At 53.5% G+C, this 12832-nt stretch overlaps 2 non-coding genes across 2 annotated transcripts; both read right to left on the minus strand.

Annotated features, from left to right (window-relative positions):
• Nucleotides 1–8035: 8035 nt before the first annotated feature.
• Nucleotides 8036–8107, minus strand: TRNAQ-CUG (transfer RNA glutamine (anticodon CUG)). Its single transcript has one exon. It is a non-coding gene; the product is annotated as a tRNA-Gln (tRNA).
• A 1828-nt stretch (nt 8108–9935) lies between these two features.
• TRNAT-AGU (transfer RNA threonine (anticodon AGU)) lies at nt 9936–10009 on the minus strand. Its single transcript has one exon. It is a non-coding gene; the product is annotated as a tRNA-Thr (tRNA).
• Between the last annotated feature and the right edge of the window lie 2823 nt (nt 10010–12832).

The following is a 12832-nucleotide window of genomic DNA, read 5'->3' on the forward strand; positions in this document are numbered from 1 at the left end:
GAGCAGGTCAGCTGAGGAGCAGGCAGCAGACTGGGGTCCCTCCAAAGGAAGCACATTGCAGCAGGAGGTGATTGTGTTACCCTTTGCCAAGGAACATAGGCCATGTTAATGTCGTGCTCAGGGGAAGAGAGGGAGGGGACAGGCAGGGTCTGAGGGGAAACCTGGCAGGGGCCTAGGACAGTGCGTGAGGGGCAGCAGGGTCTGAGGGAATTCCGAGCCAGGGCTCAGGGCAGTGGGGAATGGGAGACAGAGTCTGAGGGGGAGATTCCAGGTTGGGGTTCAGGGTGGTGGGGGAGGGGCTGTGGGGATGCCTGGGTGGGATGCTGAGCAGTGGGGGAGGGACAGCAATCTCACTCCAGGAACCACACTGCACCTACAGCTGCCTCTTGCTCCTTTCTGAAAGGGCCCTTGTGAGCTGTTTCTCTGTAGCTTGGATAGTTTAGGTGCTGGCGCATGGTGCTCATAAAACCAAGGGGTCTAACCCTTGCTAGCCAGTAGATAAGTACAGGGTGTTCCTCTGTTAACCTTTGCTGGACTGCTATAGGCAGCAATGTCCAAAGACATGAAGGAAGCTGAGTGGCTTCTGGAGACCTGACCAGAGTCTTGCTCAGGAGGCTTCACTCTGCTTTGCTGGGAGGAGCCCTGCCCTTTATTCCCTTCACTCAGTTACCCTTCCTAATGCCCCTTCACTGGGGTGCTGATAGCTGTGTCTACACATGCACGCTACTTCGAAGTAGCGGCACTAACTTCAAAATAGCACCCATCGAGGCTACACGCGTCGGGCGCTATTTCGAAGTTAACTTCGACTTTAGGCGGCGAGATGTCGAAGTCGCTAACCTCATGAGGGGATCGGAATAGCGCCCTACTTCGACGTTCAACGTCGAAGTAGCGACCGTGTAGACGATCCGCGTCCCGCAACGTCGAAATTGTGGGGTCCTCCATGGCAGCCATCAGCTGGGGGGTTGAGAGATGCTCTCTCTCCAGCCCCTGCGGGGCTCTATGGTCACCGTGTGCAGCAGCCCTTAGCCCAGGGCTTCTGGCTGCTGCTGCTGCAGCGGGGGATTCATGCTGCATGCACAGGGTCTGCAACTCGTTGTTGGCTCTGTGTATCTTGTGCTGTTTAGTGCAAGTGTGTCTGGGAGGGGCCCTTTAAGGGAGCAGCTGGCTGTTGAGTCCGCCCTGTGACCCTGTCTGCAGCTGTGCCTGGCAGCCTTATTTCGATGTGTGCTACTGTGGCGTGTACACGTTCCCTCGCTGCGCCTATTTCGATGTGGTGCTGCGCAACGTCGATGTTGAACATCGACGTTGCCAGCCCTGGAGGACGTGTAGACGTTATTCATTGAAATAGCCTATTTCGATGTCGCCACATCGAAATAGGCTACTTCGATGTAGGCTTCACGTGTAGACGTAGCTGATGAGTGGCAACCTGACCTGCAGGGCTTGTTATCTTCTGAGCAGCTGCTGCTGTGTCTGTCACAGCCCTGGATTTACAAGGGAGTTCTGCACAACAAAGTTATTTCAAAATAACCATCCCAGCCTCTGCACAAAGCAACCGCTGCTTTGAAATAATTCAGAAATAAATAGGAGACGGCTTATTTTGAAAAGAGTAAGTCTCCTTTTACAAGAACAAGTAACAGCAGCTATTTGGAATCAGGGGCTGCTAACACAGGGGCTTGAGCCTAATTTGAAATAAGCCATAGCGTGTCCATTGGATGCATCTGAAATTAGCTTCCTGTGTGTAGATGCAGTATTAGGAAATCTTAGTCTTGCCACTCACTGGTGCTGCAGCTCTCCCAAACACTTCATGCACCCAGAGTAATATTAGCAGAACACATTAAAGCTGACACAATTTAGCACTGACGAGGGCAGAACCTTAACCTGGTGTTTTCCCTGTCTCTCTTCGCCCCCCCACCAGCTGGGTCAGACTCTGACCCTCCCCACACAGACGCTGCCGTCCAGTGCAGTTAGTCGTGGGAAAGGAGAATGGGCCAAAGAGGATCCTCCTTGTGCTCATGTTCCTCACCATGAATTCTCTCCCCAGCCGCCAGGGCAGAGCTCTCAAGAAGGATACTCCCTGAGCAAAGCCCTGGGGGGGGGACTCTGAGCTGGCCCCGGCCCTGCAGCCTGTCCCACCTGGCCATTGTGCTGGACTGTCTGTGAAGTCACCACCTCCGCACCTCTTTAACCAATCATCTGAGGTTCTTCCAAAGGCCCTTGTGATGTCACAGACACACCCACCAGTGCCCTGCAGGGCTCATGTCCTGCCCCTGGCAGCCCCCTCTGCAAACGCACCCCAAGGGTCTATAACAAAAAATGCACATAAAAAACACAAAAACCCGAACTCCTCCCATCCTCAGTGTCCTGTGGGATCCTGGCACTGGGGCAGGTGGGGAGAGAGGAGGGGAGACTGGTGGATTCTGACCTGTCCACTGAAGAGGGCACAATAAGTGAAAGGAGAATTTTAACTCCTCCCGTCCTCAATGTCCGTTGGGCAGCAACTCCAGCTTCCCTCTGGCACAAAGTCTGCGCTGGGGAATGGGAAGGCGTTGTTGTGGGCAGTCCAGCTGTGTAGGTTGGCCCCACAAAAACACATTTCTTTCAAGTGCTACAGGGCTGTTTTTTGATTTAAGATAAAGACTAACACAGTTACCTCCCCATCAGCAAACTATAATTTAACAAGGTGGTTCTTATGGCTTAGCTGGCTAACATATCTGCTTAAAAACCAGGAGATCATAGGGCCAACTCCTGGTGGCTCCCTTTTGTGTGTCTTCCCTAATGTTTTCCAATGTCTGGCTGAGGAACAGAGAAGACCTCCCCCGGCAATGTCTCTCCCTGCTGGGGAAGGTAAAGGCTGATGGAAAAGGAGTGTTGGAAAGAATCTAGTCACAGCCTGGAGCTCGGGAAAAGGCAGTTGTGATTGGTGTGGGGAAGGTGCTGCTGTGGCTGCCAGAAGAGAGTCTGTGCCTCACAGCTCTGTGGTTCTGGGGGTGCCTGTGCCAGCCAGCTCCTCCAGCACGTTTGTAACACAGACACAATTCCCTGTCGGCAGGAGCTCTGTTCTGCCCTGTCTGCAGGAGCAGATCCTGCCCTCAACCTGCCGCTGCAGAGACACCCCCCAGCCCTGTCCCTGCACACACTAGTGAGTGACAGGGAGCATCTCACTCCCAGGCACACCCAGCTGTGCCCTCATCCCAGTGTTAATTAACCTCTCACCCCAGCTGTCCCCAGTGCTGACCTGACACACCTGAGATCCCTCTTGTAGTTCCTTTTGCTTCCTCATCAAAATTTCCTAAACTTGCTGGGAAGCAAAACCCCTGCAGTGGACATGAATTGTGCAGGTGGGAGACGTTCTGACACAGCCCCTGGGCAGGGCACAAGGTCTCAGCTGGTGACTATGCAGTGCAGAGGGAGGAGGAGTTGGGCTGCCAGGGGGGAGAGGTGGCAGGTGTGAAAGGGAACCCGGGCAGGGCTTGTGGCTGACGGAGGAGGGGAAAAGGGCAGTGGGGGGGTTGGCAGGGTCTGAGGGGTCAAGGGGATCAGGGCACTAGGGCAGGGGCGGGAGTGACAGGATCTGAGGGACTCACTGCAGGGCTCAGAACAGCTGGCAAGGGGCAGCTGAGGCTGAGGGAACTCCAAGCTGGGCTCCGAGCAGTGGGGGATGGGTGAGAGAGTCAGAAAGGGGAGGCCAGGCTGGTGGGGGAGGGAAGAAAATCTCAGTCCAGTGCCCCTGCAGCTCCCAGTTGCTCGTTTCCAAAAAGGCCTCTTGTGGCATCTCTTTTACTTGACCAGCTAGCTCAGTTGGTCAGCGCATGGTGCTAATAAAGCCAAGGTCATGGGTTCAAGCCCCATGCTGGCCATGGGCAGGTTTTTTCTGCTTTCCTTCTTGTGGCTGCTTTGGGCAGGAGGCCAAAAGAGCTGAAGGAACCAGGCTGAGAGGCTGGCAGGGAGCAAGTCAGAGTTACCACCCAAGGCAGAGGGAAGGGCTGCAGAGTGGGCGTGGGGGAGGTGAGGATCCCCAGATTCCCAACTCTGCAAGACACACCTCCCACAGGAAGGAGCAGCAGGAGGCCTCTGCCAAGGGCACCAGCCCCCTACAGCAGCTCCATTGGCTTTCTCTGCTCCCCATCTCCCCCCAAAAGCCTTTGGGCCTCACAGGCTCCCTCCTTGGACACCTGCTACTGCAGCACCACAGGCCCAGTTATCTCACCAGTGGTGCAAGTCCCTGCCTGCCCTGCTCATCTTCCTGCATGAGTTCTGCTTCTTCACTCAGGTCCCCCAAAAGCTGCTCTGGTGGGCAGAGGGCTGGGGAAGGCACAGAAAGGGCCCTTGGGGGTGCGGTGCAGAAGCACAAGGAGAAGGCCCTGGAGGAAGTCCATGATGAGCAGCTTTGGCCATGGGAGCTCAGGTGAGGGGCAGAGAGGTACAGGTGACAGGATGGGTGGGGGGGTCTCTGCAGAGGTGGGGTTGGCTGGCAGTTCTTGGGGAACGGGGAGAGGCCTGTGGGGAGGAGAGGAGAGAGCAGCAGGCTGCTGGGGGTAGAGCTCAGTGGAAGAGGCAGAGCTGGGATAGGAAGAGGTGAAACGGGAGGAGAAGAACAGGTGGCCTCAGAGGGAACAGGCCAAGCAAACCAGATCCCCTCCCACTCCTCGGGACCTTCCAGCCCTGGCACCAGCCTCCCCAGTGCAGCTGTCACAGGCCACAGTGGACATTCTGGTGCTTTACATGATGCTGACAGGCAGTGACCAGAGAGGTGCAGAGTTATTTCAGAAGAGTTTATTCCAGAATTATTCCTCCAAAATAATCTAGTTCACAATGACGCCTTCACGCTACAAGAAAGCCCTGAAATAAACAAAACTTGTTTCAAAATGGCAGGTCCATGCACAGCAGAGCCGGTTTGTGAATAGAGACCCTGGAGGCCATGCTGGGGATATCACTGCACAGCAGAGTAGTTTTGGAATACGCTATTCTTGAATAACTTATTTTAAATAACTCCAATTACCTACCTATTCAGCCCCATTCCAAAATCTCTGTTTTGGAATCGGCACTATTGCGAGGAGAATGAGGTTTCGCACCTTGCAAAAATCTGTCTGCTATTCCTGAATTATTTCAGGAACCTGCCCAGCTCTCTCAGGGTTAGGACCTTATTTGGAAGTTTCAGGGTTTGAGTCCCAGGCTGGGAAAGCTGCATTCACCTTGTCTTGTGCATCAGGAACCCAAGAACCCTGCCCATGCCTGGGGCCATGTGCTGAGTCCCGGACTGTCAGGTGAAACCTGAGAAAGTAAAAAAGCACAATACTGGCCTTCTGTAGCTTGCTGTGATCATACAGAGGTTCATACTCTGCATTATGGCTACAGCAACCTGGTTTCAAATCCAAGTCACAACAGTAATAGCCCAGTGTTTGGGTCGTGCTGCTTTTATTTCACCAGGAGGATGGTAAAATACTGCAATGCTTTACCTAGAGAGGTGGTGCAATCTTCATCCCTAGAAGTTTTCCAGTCCTGGCTTGAACAGGCCCTGGCTGGGATGATTTAGTTGGGGTTGGTCCTGCTTTAGGCTGGGAGCTGGACTGGATGACCTCCTGAAGTCCCTCCAAGACCTAGGATTCTATGATTCTTCCTCGAGTGTCCCCGTGGGTGCTCCACGATAGGTGTCGGGCTCGCCCCAGCGCCGCAGATCAGAAACTTTCCAGCAGTTTCTGCTGGACGGTGCATGCGCCGGCGCGCGCCGCTCCCTTGCACACCCCCGGCCACGTGCGCGATCCGGTCCCTGCCAGTTCCTTCTTAACCGCCATCGGCTGCAGACGGAATCCGCCCAGGCTGTGGCCAGAGTCAGCGTACTTCGAGTTTTTAGTTAGATTGTTGGTTTCTTTTCTTGCAAAAAAAATAAAAATAAAAATAATATATGTAGAAAGATTAGTAAAAGAGAGGGAGGAGCAGAGACAACGCGGGGAGGTGAAGGCTAGTAGGCCTCCTGCCGTGGCAGGGTGGGGTCTGTGAGAGGGGAACAGAGACAGAGACAGTGCTAAGTAACCTATTAACAATTGGAAAGATTCACCGCGATGTCCTCTTCAGGATTCAGAAAGTGTGAATCCTGCCGTGAAGCTATGCCGGCCTCCGATGGGCATCGTCAATGCATTAGGTGCCGGGGGAATCACAAGTTACCCAGAAGTGTTCCTTCTGTGCAAAGCTCACAGCCTTTCCCTTGATGCCATCAGAAATTTCTGAGCTACAATTCATCTGCAAATTCGACGCCCTCAGCTCTGGCTTAAACAAAGACTGGGAATGGCTGGCTAAATACAGAAGCAGCTTCCCCTCCCTTGGTGTTCACACCTCCAGATCAACTGCTGGTCGTAGGCCTCACCCTTCCCGACTGAGCTAACCTTGTTATCCCCAGCCTTGCTCAGGCTTACTTATACCTGGCCCTGCAGATTTCCAAGACCAGCATCTGATGAAGTGAGTCTGCGCTCACGAAAGCTCATGCTCAAAACTTTTCTGTTAGTCTATAAGGTGCCACAGGACCCTTCGTTGCTGTTACCATGACCTCAGTGGCGGCTGGGGGAACCTAGGCCCATTCTCCCTCTGGTTCCAGCCCAGGAGGGACCCTACACCCAGCACAACTGGGCTTTCCCCTCCCAGCTCCCACTGCTCCTCCCTGGACTGCTTCCTACACCTCCCTCTTCAGTTGGCTGCACTGGCTCTGAACCCTCAGCCACTCCAGTGTCACTCTGTGAATGTCTCATCCCTTTATTCTCAGGACCTCCTTCTGACCCATGGCAGTGGTGCTGGTGTTAGCCTGCCTCACTCACGGCTTGATTTAGGGGCTTCTGGACCAATGCATTCAGCCAATGCAAGCCCAGCTTCCCTGGCACACTCACTGCCATGTGGTGCGTGTGCGCTCAGGGACAGGATTGGAGTCTGGGGTGTCAATGATATTACTGTAAATGGTTGAGGAGGGACAGTGGAGCTGCACAGGCCAGAGCCCAGATGAGGCCAATTCTCTTTCTGTAGTCGGTTGCCTTACAGCCCCCGAGGCAGAGGCCCAGGCCAGGCAGCTGCAGGGACATAAGCTCAGCACAGGTGCCCACTGAGTGTGTGTCTGCGGGACAAGGTGAGCCCAGGGGAGGAGCAAACAAGTGCACAATAGCACAGGAGGCCTTTTTAAACAGCCACACCTGCCCCTCGGGTGTCCCCAGCCAGCCAGGGAGTGGCAGAAAGGTTCCTGGCAGTGCTCACCTTGGCATGTTTCAAAAGCCCAGGCACCACTCTGGTGAGGTGGCTGAGGGAAAAGGAAAAGGATTGCTAATGTGTTGTACTCTGCACACTGCATTCAAATCCCATTATTGTTTGGCCTCTCTGCTTCCTTTCCTACTGAAGTCTCTTCTGTGCCTCCTGCTTTGTGCACACCCCATCCCCGACCCTGCTGGGTTCCAGCTCCTCTGCTGGGCAGACTCCAAGCACAAGGTAACTGCATGAGGCTGGAGGGGGATGCTTTAATTTTCCATGGCAGGGCCCAACCTATCTCTGATGTCAGCTCAAAAGTGCCACGCTCCCCCCTGCTAAGCAGGGCCCCAAACACACCTTGGGAATGTGATGCCTCAGCCAGGCAGAGGGGAAAGGACAGCTGTGACTCAGCTGCAGACAGGGGCATAGGAATCGGCCTGGGAGGGAAGGGTGACTTTCCCCAAGGGTGACTCAGGGGCTCTGGTTTCTCCCAGCTGCTGGGCTGGGCTGGGCTGTGCAGAGCTGGGAAAGGGGCAGACATTTGCCCTGGGGAAATGAATGTGGCACTCCCCTCTCTCTGGCCTTGACAGCAATGCATCTATTTGCAGCACTGGCCACAGGTCCTGAATTCCTAAAAGGGCTGCTGTGTTCTAGAGGCCCAACTTATTGCAGGTATATTAGTGAACCAGCCCAACAAGAGACGTAGCTCCAGGGGACCTCATTAATCAACCAAGAGGAAGTCGTCCTCACTCACATGCATAAAGAATCCCCCTTGATTTACAGATCGGGAAGAGATTTCCACTGAAAAGCCAGAAGGTCCCACTGAGATTTGAACTCAGATCACAGGATTCAGAGTCCTGAGTGCTGCCCATTACATCATAGGACCTGCCATTTTTTTTTTCTCAGCTCCTGTAACTCTTTTTAGGCTGGCACCTTGCAGCACTTGCCCCCCTCCAGCTGTTTCGCCACTCAGGACACTGCTTCCTGCCTCATCTCTGCTGCTGTCCTCCCCCAGACATCAATCCCTGCCCTTCTTTCTGCTAATTCCAGAGAGACTAGACAGGTTCATTATTCTTTTAAAGTAACCAGCCAGAACTAACGGAGAAGCAGAGACTGGAAAGGCTGGTGGTGATTGTCGAGGAATATCTGGGTGAGGGAGGATACAATAAGCCTGGTTCTGAATTCACACACATTTAAAAGTGCGCAGATACATCTGACTGAATGTGATACATTTTATAGACTCCCAGTGAGCACCTCTTTGTTCATATCACTCTCTAATATCAGCTGAGGGAAGGGCTTGCTAGGGTTATATGCATTGGCAGTAGCACATGTTGAGGGTTCATCTCCATATGACAAATACACATAGAATAGAAATGCAGAATATGATGGGAAAAGGGAGGTCTTTAGATTTGAACATAAATCTCTTAAACTGTCTTTACACAGTCTACCACTGAACTATATCACCACAAAAAGAGTGCCCCTTGGATTCATTCATCTTCAGCCCCCTGCAGGGCAAACACTGTTTCCCCCAGCTTCTGTCCCTTCCCCAGCTCACAGTGGTTTTACAAATGGGGTTTGATTAAACTTTGTCCATGCACATACTACAGCTCATCCCCTGCTTCTCTGGCTTCTCCCACTAACAGAGCTACAGCCACTTAGGGAGACAGATTACCAGGATGTGTGGGGCAGCTCTCTCTCATCTGCTTGGAGCATCATCAATGATTACAAAAAGAACCTGCTGAAGGACACCCACCAATCAATCAGATGCGGCTGGGTTTGCAATCAGTGGCAGTAACTTCTCTGTCTGGCACTTTTGATGATCCTGCAGCTTGCTTGGGGTTGCTGAATAAAGGAGCTTCTACTGTGCTAAAATGTCAGACCTAGTGACCATATAAATCTGTTTTCAGAAGGAGGGTGCTGTGACCTGTTGGATAGTCCCCAGGAGAGTTCCAGTGAAATGTAACCCATTAGTCCATTCAGAGTTTGGACTTAAATACTGCAGTGATCAACTGAGGAAGAACTTTGTTCATGAAAGTTTAGGGGTGGTAAAGCCTGCACCCCCGCAACCCCTTATCTAATGAACCAGGAGCAAGCCTCTGGGAAAATCTACCAAACAAGATAATGTTAGCATTAAGAGTTAGCATTAACTGGAACTTCTTGAACCTGTCAGTGTCTGTTACTTCTTCCTCCAGAATGATGGCAGCTGCCTCCTGCAGCTCTCTGAACTCTCCAGCACAGCCCAGTGGGGCTGCAAAGCAGGTGAGTGGCAGCCAGAAATATTTGGCCAGGCACCACTGGGTGCTGCTTTCCTAATCCCCATGTACCTGGGAGGTCCATGGCCAGGGGAGCCACAGTGCCTCTCTGGGACTTTTCTCCTAACTTGGTTGGAGTTTGTCAGTGTCAAACAAAGGGATGTGAGAAGAGAGTAATTCTCCCTCTCCTGCCGTGCCCCACCTGGAGAGGTTGCACTGTCACCCTCTGTGCACAGACAGCCCCAGAGCTGGAAGAAGCAGATTCTGTTCTTGCAGGCAGAGGCACCACCTTCCCCACACCAGTTACAGCTGTGTTTTCCTGAGCTCTACTCTGTACCTGAATGTTTCCAGTGCTCCTCTACCATCAGTCTTCACCTTCCCTAGCAATGGCTGGGATTGCCAGGGAAGGGCTCTTCAGTTCCCCAGACACATGTGGGAAAAGGTTGTCAAAGGCTTTCTGCAAGGCACCACTGGGAGTTGAACCCAGGATCTCCTGTTTACTAGACAGGTGCTTTAGCCAGCTAAGCCATGGTGCTCCCCTTGTTTGTAGTGTGGTTCCTGACAGAGAGGTATCTGTGTTAGTCTGTGTCTTCAACCAAAAAGCAGTCCTGCAGCACTTTGAAGGTTGCCAGCCTAATTTATCAAGTGATGAACTTTCATGCAGCTGAAACACTGTGATGGATGCCCACAACAACCCCTTCCCAATGTCCAGCACAGACATTGTGCCCGACGGAAGCTGGAGTTGCCACCGAGAGGACAGTGAGGATGAGGGAACAAAAAGGCCCCTTTCACTTACTGTCCCCTCTGCAGTGTGTGGGTCGGACTCCACCAATCTGCCCTCCTCTCTCCCCAGCTGCCCCAGTGCCAGGGTCCCACCAGCAGAGCCTGGAGTCCTGCCCGTCCTCTGCTCCCTCAGCCTGAGTCCCCCCCTCACTTTCACTCTGTGCTCCCCACTCCCTCCTTTCTCCCTGTTCACACCCCAGGGGTGGGGCGAGGAGGGCCCAGCTGTGGGGCACAGTTATCTCCTGTCTCTCACGGAGGGGGGATGGGCTGCGCTGCCCCAGCTGGAGCTCGTCAGGGGGAGTGTTTGATGCAGCGTAACGAGAAGAACATTTTGCCTTTCTGTCTCCTGCCCTTCAGTCCCACTTGTGACCCTCCACACAACCCCTTTGCTCTATTACCAGCCCAGTGCAAATCACTGTGCCCTGGGGGTGGGGCTGACTTCCCAGCTTTCCCTGTGTGAAACCTTTGAGCAGGGCCGGGGGTTTGGCAGATAATCAATGGTCTCCCCTGGGCTCTTGGCTTTTCCAGGAGATCCCACCTACAGCCCAGTCCCAGACTCCTCTTACAGGGACAAGCTGCCCTTTGGACCCTCTACACGACAGTCACTCACCTGCAGGCAGTGTGGAGCTGTGTAGATAGAACTGGCATTGGGAGCCCAGCTCGAAAGTGCCCTCAGGCCAAGTCTTTCAGTGTCCTTCACCCCGAGGAGAGGCGATATCTGCCCCTTCCCCACCAGCCTGGTGCTTCGGTGTCACCTCAGTCTGATGGTGCAGGAGTGGGGGTGCACAAGGGCTTGTGCACAGGAGACAGGTGGGTGGACACCCGGCTGGTGCTCCGGGAATGGAGATCTATGAGGATTCCCCCTGCCTTGTTGCTGGACCCCTCCTCTGCCGTCCTTAGGGCTGGCTCCTCGGGTGGGCCCTGGGGTGCTGGGCTGGCCTCCGGGATGGACTCCAGCTCCAAGACCTGCTGGGATTCCTCTGCTGCTGTTTCCAATGTACCCTGGGGGGAGCAGGTGTCTTGGGGCCCAGGATGGCCCTGAGCTCCCTGGAACAGGGGTAAGTGGTGGGGGCAGCCCCAGACTGGCTGGCCAAGTCCTGGGTCCAGGCATAACCCTTCCACAACTGCTTCACCTTGCTATGGACATGATCCGGCATGCGGGCAGGGTGACTCCAGGTGGCCAGGCCCTCGGCCAGTCAGGTGAATGCTTCTGCTTTCCGCTCCATGCTCCCCATCACATGGAGCACGTCCTCCTCACCCCAGAGCCCCAACAGGTCTCAGAGCTCGACCTCCAACCAGGAGGTGTCCCACCTCTTTTTGTCCCCCGTTTGGCTGCTGGGGGTCCCTGGGTCCCCTCGGGGGGGGCAGCCTGGGGGCACTCAGGGGGCTGGCTCAATGCCATGGTGCTGGGTGGTTGGGTCGAGGTTGGTGGAGGGCTTGCAGGGCTAGCATGTGCGTGTGCTGCTGCCTGCATGCTCTCAGCTTCCTGCCACAGGAAATCCGGGTCCGTGGTGCTTTAAGGGCTGCTGCGCGCAGTAATCATAGAGCTGCACAGGGGCTGGACAGCACATCTCAACCCCTCAGCTGATTGCTGCCATGGAGGACCCTGCTATTTCGAAGTAACAGGATGTGGATCGTCTACACACGCCAGACTTTGACGTTCAACATTGAAGTAGGGCGCGATTCCCATCTTTGGATGAGAATAGTGATTTCGATGTCTCGCCACCTCACTTCCATTTCAACGTCGAAATAGCTGATGGTGCGTAGAATCACAACACGTAGACACAACCCGCTATTTTAACATTTTGCCTGTTTCTTTGACGTTCCCAGCTAGTGTAGACACACTCTGAGGGTGATAGAAATATGAATTACTCCTCTCTGGAGCTGAGGACAAGAAGACACTTTTCCTGCCTAAGGCCAGGAGTTCAAAGGAGAGAGAGAGAGAGAGAGAGCAGAGCCTTGGCTGGGCATCTCTTTGCATCATGATTCTAGCTCGTTCAAATCGCTCCTTTGAAGCAGGGGTTTCGGAACAGGCTCCTTTGTTTATAGATGCTGAATGTCGAAATAGCAGAGCGGTATTTCCAAATCCATGTTGTGTGTTACTGAGCTATATTGGAATCAGCTACTGTGGAATACCTCATCTGCAATCGCTTATTCAGGAGTAAAGCTGCTGTGCAGACAAAGCCTTTAGGTCCCTTAGCAAGAGCCATGAGCAGTCATGGGGATTTTGTGGCCTCTGGAATGAGATTGGTGAATTAGAAAGTATGCCTTTCACAGAGGAATTTGCTCAAATGGTAGAGTGCTTGCTTTATGTGCTTGAAGAAGCAGGATCAATACCCACATTCTTTAAAAGCACTTGCGTTTCTTTTCCAAGACAGGGTCAGATGAGAAGCTAACCTTCTCCAGTGTCCCCTTCTTCTTCCTACCCTATAGCCCCCTGTAAAAAGAGAAGCCCATTTGGGTTAGAAAGCTGCTGGACCCCAGCCTCCTTGTCCTTACATATTTCTGTTTAAAACACAGGTTAACCAGGGGCACGTGCTATGATTACTTAACGTTTCAGATGTCACTGTTTCCTC

Source organism: Carettochelys insculpta, chromosome 7 (assembly GCF_033958435.1).
Source record: "Carettochelys insculpta isolate YL-2023 chromosome 7, ASM3395843v1, whole genome shotgun sequence".
NCBI classification, from domain to species: Eukaryota; Metazoa; Chordata; order Testudines; family Carettochelyidae; genus Carettochelys; species Carettochelys insculpta.